Source organism: Pogoniulus pusillus, chromosome 16 (genome assembly GCF_015220805.1).
Source record: "Pogoniulus pusillus isolate bPogPus1 chromosome 16, bPogPus1.pri, whole genome shotgun sequence".
NCBI classification, from domain to species: domain Eukaryota; kingdom Metazoa; phylum Chordata; class Aves; order Piciformes; family Lybiidae; genus Pogoniulus; species Pogoniulus pusillus.
Genome location: NC_087279.1, coordinates 5,898,593 through 5,912,371, shown reverse-complemented (window position 1 = coordinate 5,912,371; position 13,779 = coordinate 5,898,593). Strand labels below are relative to the sequence as shown.

General features: G+C 41.5%; 1 long non-coding RNA gene across 9 annotated transcripts in view; it reads left to right on the top strand.

Moving 5' to 3' along the window:
• LOC135182302 (uncharacterized) overlaps positions 1-13,779 on the top strand; it is a 213,398-nt gene that overhangs the window by 72,294 nt on the left and 127,325 nt on the right. For all 9 annotated transcript variants that reach the window (XR_010305155.1, XR_010305152.1, XR_010305161.1 and 6 more), the window contains exon 2: positions 5,695-5,773. This is a non-coding gene — a long non-coding RNA (uncharacterized LOC135182302). The remainder of the gene's footprint in view (positions 1-5,694; positions 5,774-13,779) is intronic.

Genomic DNA, 13,779 nt, shown 5'->3' with positions numbered 1-13,779 from the left:
CCTTACCTCAAATACCTTTTATTTATTGTTAAAGTTTTCCCCTTTACCTTCCAAACCAAAGTGAGACTATTTATTTAGGTATGTTTTCCTTTTCCTCTCTACATCTAATTGCTTGCTTTGCAAAAGTGGGGAGAAGGGAGAGGGAAAGACATCCTTTAATTGTTATTGGATCTATTAAGTCTATTTGAGTCTCTGGGAAATTTAACCTAGAACTGAGACACATGTGAAGTTGGAGAATTAAAAGGCAAGAAACCTGGGTAGGAGCAGCTGTTCTGGACCTTGTTTGGAGTGCTTTTCTATCTCTGTGTCATCTAGTATGGTTAATAAAACCCAAACAAAAGCCCCCAAGCCCAACCCCTTGACTAATAACTGAGCAGGCAGATAAAAAAATGTGAGTCTCAGGCGGGGAGAAGGCAGGAAAGTTTTGGAATAATTTTTGCACTAAAATTCAGCCCACTTTCCACAAACACTGAAGTCTTAAAGCTTGTTGTAAATGACACTGTGTCTTTTGTCTGAGTAAATATCTATTGAGTCAATTGTGAGTACATACATCATAATTCATACAGTATGAGGAGAGGCTGAGGCAGCTAGGGTTGTTTAACCTGGACAAGAGGAGGCTTGGGTGTGACCTTATTGCTGTCTACAACTACCTGAAAGGAGGTGCCATGGTCTAGTTGATTGGATAGGGCTGGATGATAGGTTGGACTGGATGGTCTTGGAGGTCTCGTCCAAGCTGCTTGATTCTATGATACCTCAGCAGATGGAAAAATGATCTAGCAGCTATTTCTGGAGGGCATCTCAAGACACTTGTAAGAGAAGGTTATCAGAAGTAGTCAGCATGGATTTACCAAGGGGAAAACATGCTTGACTAACCTGATAGCATTCTATGTTGCCATACTGAACCGGTAGGTTCAGGGAGACCAGTGGATGTAGTCTACCTTGACCTTAGCAAGATCTTTGACACTGTCTTCCGTGACATCCTAGTGAGCAAGCTCAGGAAGTGTGGGATGGAAGAGCAGACAATGAGGTGGATTAGAAACTGGTTACAAGATAGAGTTCAAAGTGTGATGATTAATGATGCCAGGTCCAGCTGGAGAGCTGTAACCAGTGGAGTCCCCCAGGGATCAGTGCTGGGTCCAGTCCTGTTCAACATCTTCAGCAACGACATTGATGAGGGGACAGACAGACAGACTAAGTCTGCTCAGCAAGTTTGCTGATGACACCAAACTGGGAGGCTTGGCTGATACAGCTGAAGGCTGTGTGGCCATCCAGTGAGACCTGGACAGACTGAGAGCTAGGCACAGATGAACCAAATGAGGTCCATCAAGGACAAGTGCAGAGACCTGCACCTGGAAAGGAATAATAAACTGCACCAATACAGGCTGGGAGGTGATCTGCTGGAGAGCAGCCCTGTGGAGAGGGACCTGGGAGTGCTGGTTGATAACATCCATGGGACAGCAATGTGCCCTTGTGGCCAAGAAGGACAATGGGATCCTGCGGTTTATTAGGAAGACTGTGTCCAGCAGATCAAGGGAGGTTCTCCCCCATCTCTACTGTGCCCTGGTGAGACTCCATCTTGAGTAGTGCACAGTTTTGTGCTCCCCAGTTTAAGAGGGACAGGGATCTGCTGAAAAAGGTCCAGCAGAGGGCTATAAGAATGATTAGGGGATTGGAGTGCATGCCTTATGAGGAGAGGCTGAGGGACCTGGGGCTTTTTAATCTGGAGAAGACTGAGATGGGATTTAAAAAATGTTTATAAGCATTTGAGGGCTGGGGGTCAGGAGTGGGGGGACAGGCTCTGCTCAATTGCTCCCTGGGATAGGACAAGGAGCAATGGATGTAAGTTGCAGCACAGGAGGTTCCATCTCAACACAGTGGGGAACTTCTTTACAGTAAGTGTCCCAGAGCACTGGAACAGGCTCCCCAGAGATGCTGTGGAGTCTCCTTCTCTGGAGACTTTCAAGGCCTGTCTGGATGCATTCTTCTGTGACCTGAGCTAGATTATGGTCCTGCTCTGGCAGGGAGGTTGGACTCAATCTCTTTGGGTCCCTTCCAACCCCTGACATCCTATGATCCTGTGAAATGCCATGTTTGCAGAAAGCACCACCCTGGAAATCAGACGATAACCCCATGCTGCTCCCTTTCAGAGATCACACCAAAATTAGCATCTGATCTATCCACAAGCATCACAAGGGATGCTCTACCTCTCTCTGTTCCTCTCCTCTTTTTTGTACCTCAGTTGTTCTTGCTGCTAGTTCTGTGGCCCCTCACAAACATTTAAACCAAGTGGATTCTGTAGAAATCTTCAGTTAGACCCCGGGGACCTTTGGGAGACACAGCAGTGTAATTAAGGGACAGTGAAAGGGTGACTAAAATACATTAACCACTAAATCCATGTTAAGGGAAGTGTTTCATCTTTATTTTTGTAAATATGGATTAGCAAAGATGCATGAAATGAGCAGTGACATCTTTGGAGTAGGAGTGACTTGACAGGTGATGTTAAGAGAATTGCTTCTAGAGACTCTTTCTACCAAAATGGTCAATAATACCTTTTAAAAGATATCTCTCCTGTAAAATGAGAACTGTGGCATGCTTCAAATGAAATATTTCTTCCTGTTGCCGTAAGAGTGTCAGAAGTTTTGCTCATTGCTGCATGAAATATTAACATAACCTGGCTGGTGTCTCAGATGTAGTCAGGCTCTAAGGGTGAGAAAAATTGCTATAAATAAGGCCAAATAAAGGAATGTTTGAACTGTTAACAAGATGCACCAACCAACAGATCCCACAGACTCTCAGAAGTGGGGTGAAAATTCTGGGGAGGGAACAATGAGGACACTAGGAAGCCCTCCTGGATGTCAAAGCACATCATAGAGGTGATGGAGGCTGAGGGCTCTGAGGTTGCCCCATGTCCCTTCTTTCAGGCAGGTTGTTTCCTTTGGCCCCTAAGGAAAGACACTTCGGACCTGAGTGGAAACTCAGGATGAATGAAATATCTTTGCTTTTTGCATAGCTCTCCAAATTGTCGTTGTATGAAAACAAATGCACGACTCAGCCTTGGTGTACTTCATGCTGCCTCTCTCTTTGTGCCTCACTCTCCCTGTGCCTTATTTCTTGTGCCAGACTTATTCTCCCTTTGTTTTTATGGGTTTTGCAGCAGTAAAACTGGCTGCTGTTTAGCAAGGAGAGCTGAAGCTTGATTCAAACCTTAGTTACAGACTGTTTCTTTTTGTTGTTAGACACTACCCGGCTCATACTCTACCTGGCCAAAGCTGCCAAGTTTTGGATTTCCTAGAGGAGGCTTTTTATTCTCTCTCCTTGTCTGCACATGTACACACAACCTCCAATTATATAATAGGTGAACTCGCTGTTGTGCTATTGTGCATTTTCCTCTTTTTACAAGCTAACTGCACTGATGCTTTTTTGTGTTTCAATTCCATTGTTGCCTCATGCTGGGGCTGCAGCCCTGAGATTTCCTCAAATCTTCACTTTTCCCACACCTAATGAAGAGCTTATTTTTATCACTTTTTTTTTTCTTCTTCCCCTTCAATTTTTAAGTTTCAAACCTTTAAAATACTAAAAATGGCCTGGCTAATGTAACCTTTCTAAGCATTGAAGCGTTGTGTAATCTTCAAGCACATTATCTACATACCGAGGATGGCAGAAGAGCCTCATTGGTGGCAGAAGAGCCTCACTGGTGGTAGAAGAGCTGAATGTGTTTTAGAATAATGAGCACGAGGTGATTCCCTCAGTGCTGATTTCAGGCTCAGCTTTCTGTACAGCTTCAGAGGAAGCTCCTGGAGGGAGCACCATGTTGTCATCAAAGGCGCCAGCATGCAATTTATAACTGACGGTGAGGAGAACGAGGGGTTCCCCTTCCAGCCGCACATGTTGCGTGGGCACAAAGCTTCCCAGAGATGGGCTCTCAGCTGGTACACATCTGCCTCAGTGCTGCACTCCTCCTTGTCAGCAGATAAGGAGTGAGGAACGTGTGGGGCTTGTTGCAAATTGGCTTTTTGTCAAGAGTGGTTTCTTAGAAAAGGGACCACATATTTCTGATGCAAAGAGTGGAAAGATGCAATCTTCACCTCCACGTAGCTTCCACAGCATCCTTCTCCGCAGACCACATATGAGGAGGAAAGGGGAAAACAACTGCAAACAAACAAAAATGGAATAAGGTCGCTGAGCCCAAATTAGATTAATTAGCCTCGGGCTGTTTTGTATGTTTATATTTAATTTAGGTTCAGCTACTTCAAAGTTCACATAGTTTTCATTAATAACTTTACTATAACTTATTATTTTCAGATGTTGGCAGGTAGACAAGTTGTGAGTCACCTGGAATATGAGGCTAAATAAGTAATACTCGCTGGCAGGGTTTTGACCATGACTGATTACACTTCTCTGTCTTCTGTGTTAGAAAAATATAGCTTCAGAAGGGGGGGAAAAGTCTACTTTTCTCACTTCTAGTGCCATTTTATGTTGAAATGTCCATGGGGTGGGTTAGATTTCATATGTGGCTGTCTAGCTTTCAAAAACTTTCAATCTTTAATCTGCTTCTTAATGGCTAGTACATCCTGCAGCATACCAGATCTTTGTTATTTCATATGACCCCTTTTGTGAACTTAAAAAGGTCCACAAAACCTGTTTGTTTATGAGCAGCACAGGCTAGAGGTTAGTAGTCTTAAATCACAGAGGAGAAAATGAATGGGCAGCTCTTTACTTGGGATAATAAAGTTGTTGTCACTTCAACTATAGATTTTTGTAGGCTGTTACATTAGTTAAATAAAATATTGCCTCATCAATGCAAATTCCAGTTCCGGCTAGTCCTTTTGTTGGCTACAGAAGCAGGAATTCATTCATATTGCTGGCAGGAAAAAGAGAGAAAATTGTGTTTGACAAGAGCAGAGAGTTAAGATCATAACTTTTCAGAACCAATAAGGGTTCGTGGAAAAATATATACTTGGGAAGAACAAAACCCTAATCACAGGCATTGCTTACTGGAGGTCTGCAGCTGTGACAAATGGTGTAATACTCATGAATATGCAAAGTTCTTTTCAGCCCATAATTATAAGAATCATTGAGCCCATATATGCATTTCATAGGAAGCCTCAGTTGCGTAAAGCAGCAGATGTATTTTGGTGACAACAATCAATAGCAAGAGAGAAACTTATTGTAATCCTGGGAGCTCAATGTGGACCTGACAGGCTGTTTTTCCTTTAGATTTCCAAGCCCTTCTGTGGTTTTGCACTGCTGGATAAGCACGTGTTTCTCCCTGGAGGTGCTCAATAAAAGCCTGCATGAGGCACTTAGTGCCATGGTCTAGTTGATTGGACAGGGCTGGTTGATCGGTTGGCCTGGATGATCTTGGAGGTCTCTTCCAACCTGGTTGATTTTATGGTTCCTTGACACCCAGTCTAAGACACCAGCTCTCCTCCTTTATATTCTTTCTGGTTATATCCTGTCCACCTTGCAGTCAGACAAGTGAAGTACTGCTTTCTCCAAGCTCTCCCTCCTCCAAGCAGGGAAACATTTCACCCCAAAGCACCATCAGCTATTTATGGGGTCACAAATTGTTGCGTTATTCTGCTTGATTTTTTTTTTCTGGTGGCATTTTGTTTGAAGTGCTGCTTCTATCTGGACTTGAAACAGCCTTGGAACTTATCTCATACCTCTGTTTCTCGTTGATGTATTTTTCAGAGGAAGCCCTGGTTGGACCAAAGTCAACAGCAGTGGCTGAAGACACAACCTGACATGTGAGGGTCGAAGCTGAGTGCAGGTAGGGTTAAACTCAAGCCGCAGCTGGCAGACTGGGACTTGGGCACTGCTTCTAAGATAGGTCGGGAGATCACTGATAGATGGAGGAGATGGTGAGAGATGTGGCTGTGAGAGATTTCCCTTTTGCTGTTGAAAGACCTTAGAAAAGTCAAAATTCAAGAGTTATGCAAGAGATCCTAGAACTTCGTCTTCTTAGCCCAAATCAGATACTGTCTGAAAATAAATTGATGGGGAAAAAAAAGGCAATCCTGACAGATTCAGAATCAAGTGAGACAGAGGAAAGAGGTAACTAAGACACCTATAGCAGCTTATCATAGAGGAAGATTATTATTGCTGTGTTATGTGTGTCTGGGGACAGAGACAGCTGTTGGAGTTTTCTAAGTACCACCCTGGGACTAACATCTCCCCATACCAATGTAAGCACACAGTTTACAAACTGAAATACCTGTTTGTCAGCAATATTGAGGTATCTGTGTTTATGTCAGGCTTATTTCAACAGTAAATTATGTTGCATGGGTCTTTCTTGATGATGAAATGAACGCATTGAGTTGCTAGGAAGGATCATTTCAAGCTGCGATTGGGTGGGTTTAGACTGGACATTAGGAAACTTTTTTTTTACAGAAAGAGTGGTCAGGCATTGGAATGGGTTGCCCAGGGGAGGTGGTTGAGTCACCAAACCCTGGGTGTGTTTAAAAGTGGTTTGGATGTGATGTTTGAGGATATGGTTTAAAAGTGAACTTTGTAGAGTAGGGATAATGACTGGACTTGCTGATCCTAGGGGTCTTTTCCAACTGGAATGTTTCTGTGATTCTGTGATTTCAGTATTTTACACCTTGGTTTTACTGCTTATGTGTCTACTTTTAAAAGATCTCTCAAGTTTTTTTCCTATCATGTGCAAAGCTCTTTGGAAAATACTGGGCCCATGTCTATATGGTACTTTAGAGACACGTTTAAACCCAAATGTTTGTTCTGGTGTCTTGAAGGTGACCTGTCAACATTTCTACATCTGTTTTGGAGTCAGCTTCAAAGATTTGGAAGGGACATATTTGATTCGCCCTTCCAAAAAATGACCTGGAAGGTATGAAGAGGTTTTCATGGCAATTATTGTTGTGTGGTGCAAGACTGTTTAGGAATTAATTTTAGGGAAAAGTCAACCAACCAGCTCTGTTAAAGAATGTTTAAAGGATATTTAAAGCACTGGGGGAAAAAACAAAACTCATATGAAGAGAAATCAATGTATTTCAAGAAGCCTTATTGCACACAAGTTCAGGGTGTCTTGGCTTTTAGTTCTTCTTAACCTAAATGAGACAAAATACTCAGACAGCAGTGTGCTTCCTCTCTCCTGAAATACCTCTGGGTTTTGACATAAGCAGCCTGTGTCAGAAGGTATAAACACTGTGGCAAGCGAGGTGTAGGGAGCCACAGGTCTACTATAAACTAGCAACTATTTTTTCCCCTCAAAAGATTGATAACTAGCCCTCAGTGCACACCTGCCCAGGGAAGGAAGGAGCTTTCACACCACCTCCGCAGTGCAAAGAGATCAGATTCCATGCCAGAACTGCTGCCATTTTTTCTAGGCCAGAGGAAATATTAGTCCAAATCATCTCCATGGTAGAGAAGGAAGTAATGAGAAGAGACTTTGCCATACTTTGAGTCTGAGGAGAAATTTGATCATAAACTTATTTAGAGCCAGTAACAAATCAGTTCAGACTTAAGGCATCAGAACTGCATTTCAGTCCTTGCTCTGGGTTTATAGCATTTTAGCACCTTTGAAATGTTTATTTTTCCATGCCAAAGTCTTTTGGAGAGGTGTATCACAGTATCACAGTATCACCAAGGTTGGAAGAGACCTCACAGATCATCTAGTCCAACCCTTTACCACAGTAGTCCAACCCTTTACCACAGTAAACCCCATGCAGAGGTGTATATCTTCATGGCTGACGGTCTACATCTTCATGGATGTGCTGAGCATGAAAAGATGTCCCTAAAACACAAAGGAGTGACCTGTGGTGTAGCAGAAGGGGATCTTGTCATGTCGAGTGCTGTGCAATCTGTTGAAAGCAAGCCTTCATATTGATTAACTACCTTCTTTCTACTGCCATAACATAACTGAAATTCAATATGTTACAAAAATAAAAATCTTTCTGGTTATTAAGGGGTCATTTATGTGGGGAAAATGCCCAGATGAGTGTATAGTCCCTATTCATTCTGAATGGAAGTGATAAATAATTGGGGGTTTATGTGGAAACCCCACAGGAGATAAAATACTGCAGGGGTGGAAGGCTTGTTCCACAAGTGGGATGATGGAGCAGTGCTTGGTGTCACCAATTTTCACCCTGACAGCACCTTCTCCCCCTCACTGTGACTCTCAGGTCAAGGTGAGAGCCAGGCACTTCCAGCGACTAATGCTGGGCACAAACTTCCTGGGTAGTAGCAAAACTCTTACTCATAGAATCAACCAGGTTGGAACCTGAGACTGACAGCCACAGTTCCTTTCATAGGTAGGAAGCACACCAGTGAATAATTTTTATTTTTTTTTTGGCCACAAGTTTAAAAGAAAAAACAAGAAGTAGTAAAATCAGGAGAGCATTTCAGCTGCATTTCTACTACAGAAGTGCTGCCTTGGCGCGTTTGTACGTTTCAATTTCCAATTTCCACGTTCTCTAATCACAAGACTTCTAATCTTCCACCACTGAGGCCCCGTTTTTTGAATTCAAATTTCCTCCTTTCTGCCTGTATTTTACAAAAATAATAATAATCATTTTGCCATCTATTACAAATAACAATACAGATCGGCAGCCTGAATGCCGAAGTTGTAATTCAATCTCAGGCTTTGGCTGCCATTCATTGATACCTCGAGCTGTGCTCTTATTATTTATGACATCAGCAGAAACTCTCGATTGAATTGCAGCCCTTATATTTAATTAGGGGCTGTGTATTATTTTGTATGCAATATCCAGAATTAAAAATAGCCCCTTTCCACAGCATAATGGGGGTAGGGGGAGGGAGGAAAGGCAGCAAAGTTTGAATATATATATTCTAATTGATATTTCTTGTAGTTAGCCTAAAAAGTAATCAAAACGTATGTTAAATATTAATTAGAATATTTTTTTTTACTGCATTGTGCACCCTGATTTATTGCTACCTCTTTTGGTTCACTTTTTAATTACTGTGCATTATAAGAAAACTGAGGCTTTTCTATTATTTTTTTTTAATAGGAGAGTTATTTAGCATTGAAATTAATGTATAATTCAATATCAATCCTCATAGTGAATGTTATATTAAACGTAATGAACAAAAGGTGTATTTAACACAGTTTGCAAGGTTTTTTTTTCTTCTTCTTTTTTTTTTTTACCTTTTTTTTTATTATTTTCTCTCCTCTCACAACATGCCTCTCAACTCTCTCCACATTTAAAAGTCAGGGACAAAGCTCATAAAGGAACAAAAGAGTAAAATCAGGGATGGTCTTTTTTTAAAAGAGGTACAGTTTCAAAGCCTGGAGGGGAAAAAAAAAAGATAGAAATCAAAGTGCTCTTGAATACAGAGAACATTTTAAAGGAAATATTGAACTGTTTGCTTAAAAATCTTACATTATTGCCTCCTTTTTTAACTCAATTCCTTTTTGAAGGAGAACACCAGATAGGGACAAAGAGAATATTTTCATGCAAAAATCAGGCACAGGTACAGAGGCACAGCCAGACATCATTTCAAGTGGGCACAGGAATTTAATTCAAGTTATTCTCTCCTTTATTCCACATTTAACAAAGTTGAAGGATTTATCCACCTCTCTGACACTGGTGCAGACTTCACTAGGTAACATTTGTATCCAGTGGCAAGTAAATATTGGGCTGGATTTTTATGTCCACCTGAAATGGATTCTGGTTATAAACCTCAGCAACTGTAGGAAATAAGTTTTGCATCTCTGCAGAGCTCTGCAAGGAGATTTGTTAAGCTGTTATCAGTAAGAACAAAGAGAGCAGCCTTGATTGCCCACCCAGGTTTAACTCGCAGCAGCATGACCCATTTTTGCCATGGTAAATTCACCTGATATTTGGAGGCAGCAAGGTATGTGAGTATGGGACAACTGGTAGGCTGGCCAAAATTGCTCCTGTGCAGTGGGTGCTTTGGAGATCCCCAGGCAGAGGAAGATGATATAGTGGTCCCTCTCTGAGTCAGTGTAACCTCAAGGGAGAGCAGAGAAAGAAGGAGGTGATGCCTCCAGCCCCAGGCTCATGGCAGCTCGACCCATTCAGCCTGCAGATGTGGGGTGTTCGGAGGGCTGAATGAGCTGCTTGAAGCAATATTTAGAGATGTGTTATCATTACCCTGAGAACCTCCTTGCCTAAGCTACATGACCTGGTTTCCTGAAAGAAGAAATGAAAAAACATGTTTGTTTTTAAATAAATAACAGATCCCTCTCTAAATCATCTAACATGCTGTCTATTTATATTTCATAAGGACAAATGTTTCTGACAACTCTCATAATAGGTCTGTACAAGTATGCCATGTTCTTCCCAAGGAGGCTTCTTTGAGTGACATAAATTGCCATTAATGAAAATTTTAACAATTCAGGCTAAATAATTTTTTAACTTTTAATGTGCAGAGATGCAACATAGCATGGCAGGCCTTGTGAGAGAAGACATTTGTTTTGGAAAGAAGTTGCAGAGTATATTTATTCACAGACTAAAATAAAAGCAGCATGAACATTATTTTTTAATAGCTCTGCTTGTTGGGTGGCTGTACAGAAACACTGATGTATTTCTTCAGTAAATACTGGAATATACAGCTCTGTAGTGCCTTGAGGAAATCTCAAGTACCCAAATGTTAAAAGTACAGCTCTCACAGCATTAAACAGTCATGTTGACCAAGAAGTCACTTGAGACAGTGAGACTTCACATGAAATCATACCACAGTTTAGTTTTCCAGTCTTTATTTCATCCAGTCACTGAACAACTAGCTCTGAGAAAAGAAACTTACTATTAATCCTTCACTAGCAAAATCATAATACTGCAACCCTAAACCACAGGTGATGGAGATGTCACCCAAAAGAGAACAGAGAGGATAACTTTCTTGTCACTCTTATTACTCCTTTCCTCATCAAGCTGTGTCTGGGTCCACTAACCCATTTGAAATTCTCATATCACTGTCATTTACCCTCCTCCCTGCCCAGTGACCATTGATGTTGGCATTGACAGGCACCTGTCACTTCCAATGAATTCTGGCTCTGGTCCACTGGACTTCTGCAAGGCAGGCAAGGATCATTAGGATTTCGCAGTGTTAGTTCCAGCTTTCCTCTTATATAATAGCAGCACCATTTGAAAGCCACAAAATATAGTTTCAATAAATGGCTTTCAGATCAGATAAATGTTTCAGCTATGCTTTGGGGTTTACAAGACCTGACAGCCATCTATTTTAAGTGTACAATGGACTTTCAACCATTGGTCTTTTTTTTTTTAAATATCTAATAACTCTTACATAAGTACTTGGCACTAACAGTGCCATGGTGCAGTCACTTGAAAAAAGCAGTAAGCTTATGCCATGGAAAAGAAAATGTGGATATTGCCACTTAACAGAATATTGGGCAGGCATCTTTATTGATTCAGTCACAGGAGATTTACTTTTTTTTTTCTATATTCAGAGGTTGAAAGAAAATAGTTTTTATACAAATTAAGCAGGTATTTTCTGAAGCCACTTTGCCATGGAATCAAATTGTGGTCTACTGCTATAATGTAGGCTCTTCTGTGTTTACAAGCATAGGAGGGACTCTAATAGCTGTGCACACCAAAATTGTGCTGAATTTGTAGCGCAGAAGTATGCAGCTCTGTTGTCTGAATGTCCTTCTGAAAGACTTTAGTTCAGTAAAAGCATTTTTATTAGTGTTTACTACTCCCACTGAAGTTAATATACCTAATTGCAGGCAATAGAATGACTGAGATTCTTCAAATTAAACAAATCTTTAATTGCTTTGCTAGAATGGAACAGTCATGTCATTATGTTAACAAACCCTCCCACTTATCTACAAGAGGATGATGCAATTAAATGTGAGAAAGAGTCAGGATGGGAAACTGCTGTGTTTATCCTGAAGGTGACGTGGTGTGCAAAGCCCTTCCAGAAGACTTAGGAAGAAGGCATGATGCAAGTGAAGTGCAATCCAGTGGGGGGAAAAAACACGGGATGAAGACAATAGACACATTGCAGATTTAGTTCTTAATTAAAATTAAAACTGACAAAACAAAGCCTGCAGGCAGGCATCCATTAGTGCTGCAAGGCGTGAGAAGATGGAAGTTTATTTTAGTGCAATAGTTTTGGCTTTGTGTGTTTCCTCTACCAGTAGATGTTGAATTATTTGTACTCTTCAGCATGAGTAGCAATCAAGGGAGGCAAAGGGAGAAAATTGTTATGGCAGAAACCTTAATTGTAATGAAGCTGGACTAAGCCCTTACTGGATTTCCCTGAAGGGAAATGATATGTGGGGAATTTTGTGTGGAGAGGGAGTTGAAGTTTCCATGTAGCCATCAATTTTTGGTGAAACACATGTCAGTCATGTTCTTAAGCTGCCCATACATAGCAGGTTATTGTTGCTGAATGGAATCAATTATTCTGCCTCTAATCCATACTTGGGCTGGACAGAGGATGTAATATTTCTTGCAAGTGAGTAGAGAGGTCTGAGAAGCTGACATTTTGATCTGGAGTAGATCATTTCCCTTCTAAGTGCCAGTTTGTGTGTGCTAACAAATGACATGATGTAAGTTTACCTGCTTTTGAAAAGCACTGGAATCTGGGGAAGAAGGTAGTACAACTGATGTTGTTTATCAAAGTGTATCTCCTATCTGATTTACTTTCTAATGCACACACTAGTGCAGTCCTCCTCTATCTTGTGAACTGCAGAAGCAGCTCAAAGTACCTAGATATCCTATTTCAGTATAAGGGAAACAAAGTCTAAAGGTATACTGATTGTGTCATGCACCAAATGCCTGATTTAGTTTTGACTTTGGGGATTTTTATTTTTTTTTTGGCTTAAACGGTGGAACAGGATTTTCTTGGGGCTCTTCTGCCCATCTTCCATTGCTGCTGCAAACAGACTGAAAAGTAGGTCTGTTAGAAGGGTCATAGGTAACATTTATCTGGCAAATAGACTTTGATACCACCCTTGTTAGGGTGGAATGTTGTATGCTTTCGGGTCAATAAGGTCAGGAAAAAAAGGTTATTTCCTGCCTGTATGGACAACTAATAACTGAAACTGGAGAGGGACAGTGATTTCTGTGTAGAGATATGGAAGGGAGCAGACAGGACTGGAGCAGCACTGCGCATATACCACAGAGCACAAATCTCAGCTTTGGTTGAGTGGAGAAGAAGCCAGCATCTCTACAGAGTCCACCTTCAGCCTGAAAACCTGTCTTTTGGTGACTGTCTCTTTGTGTCCAAATATGAGGTCTAAGGACACTAAAATTCTGAGGTCACACCTGCCTATTTATGACTGCAGTGGTGAGCAGCACAACTTTTCACCACTATGTCTATACTAGTGTTGGGAGACAGTAAGTAGTACTGTTTATTGGGGAAATAGTTGATACCGAAGGAGGTACTTGTCCAAGCCAACAGGCCTAGAGCTATTTTTCCCTTTTTGCAACTTTAGGAATAAGAGCATTGTTGTCCTGTTGAAAATGGCCTTGTTGTCCACCTCCTGGCCGTGATGCTTGAGGCCATTCAGGTGAGGAGTGGTTGCAAAGTACTCACTTACTGCAAGGATGGGGAAAGGAACTGCTGTGCCAGACTGGCCTCTCACTGGCTCCTTGTTCTGCTCTTGCATCTGAAATGAGATGCAAGGATGTCTTGCCTGGGAAGTTGTCCAGATCTGCTCTCAAAAAGGTGTAATGCTTCACGCTGCCTACATTAATATCATCTGCACACTTTGGTCTGTTCCCATGCCCAGTCTCACCAGCAACACTGAATATAGCTTTTGAACATACTGGAACCTGAATAGGGAGGAATGAATAGTCCTTGCAAACT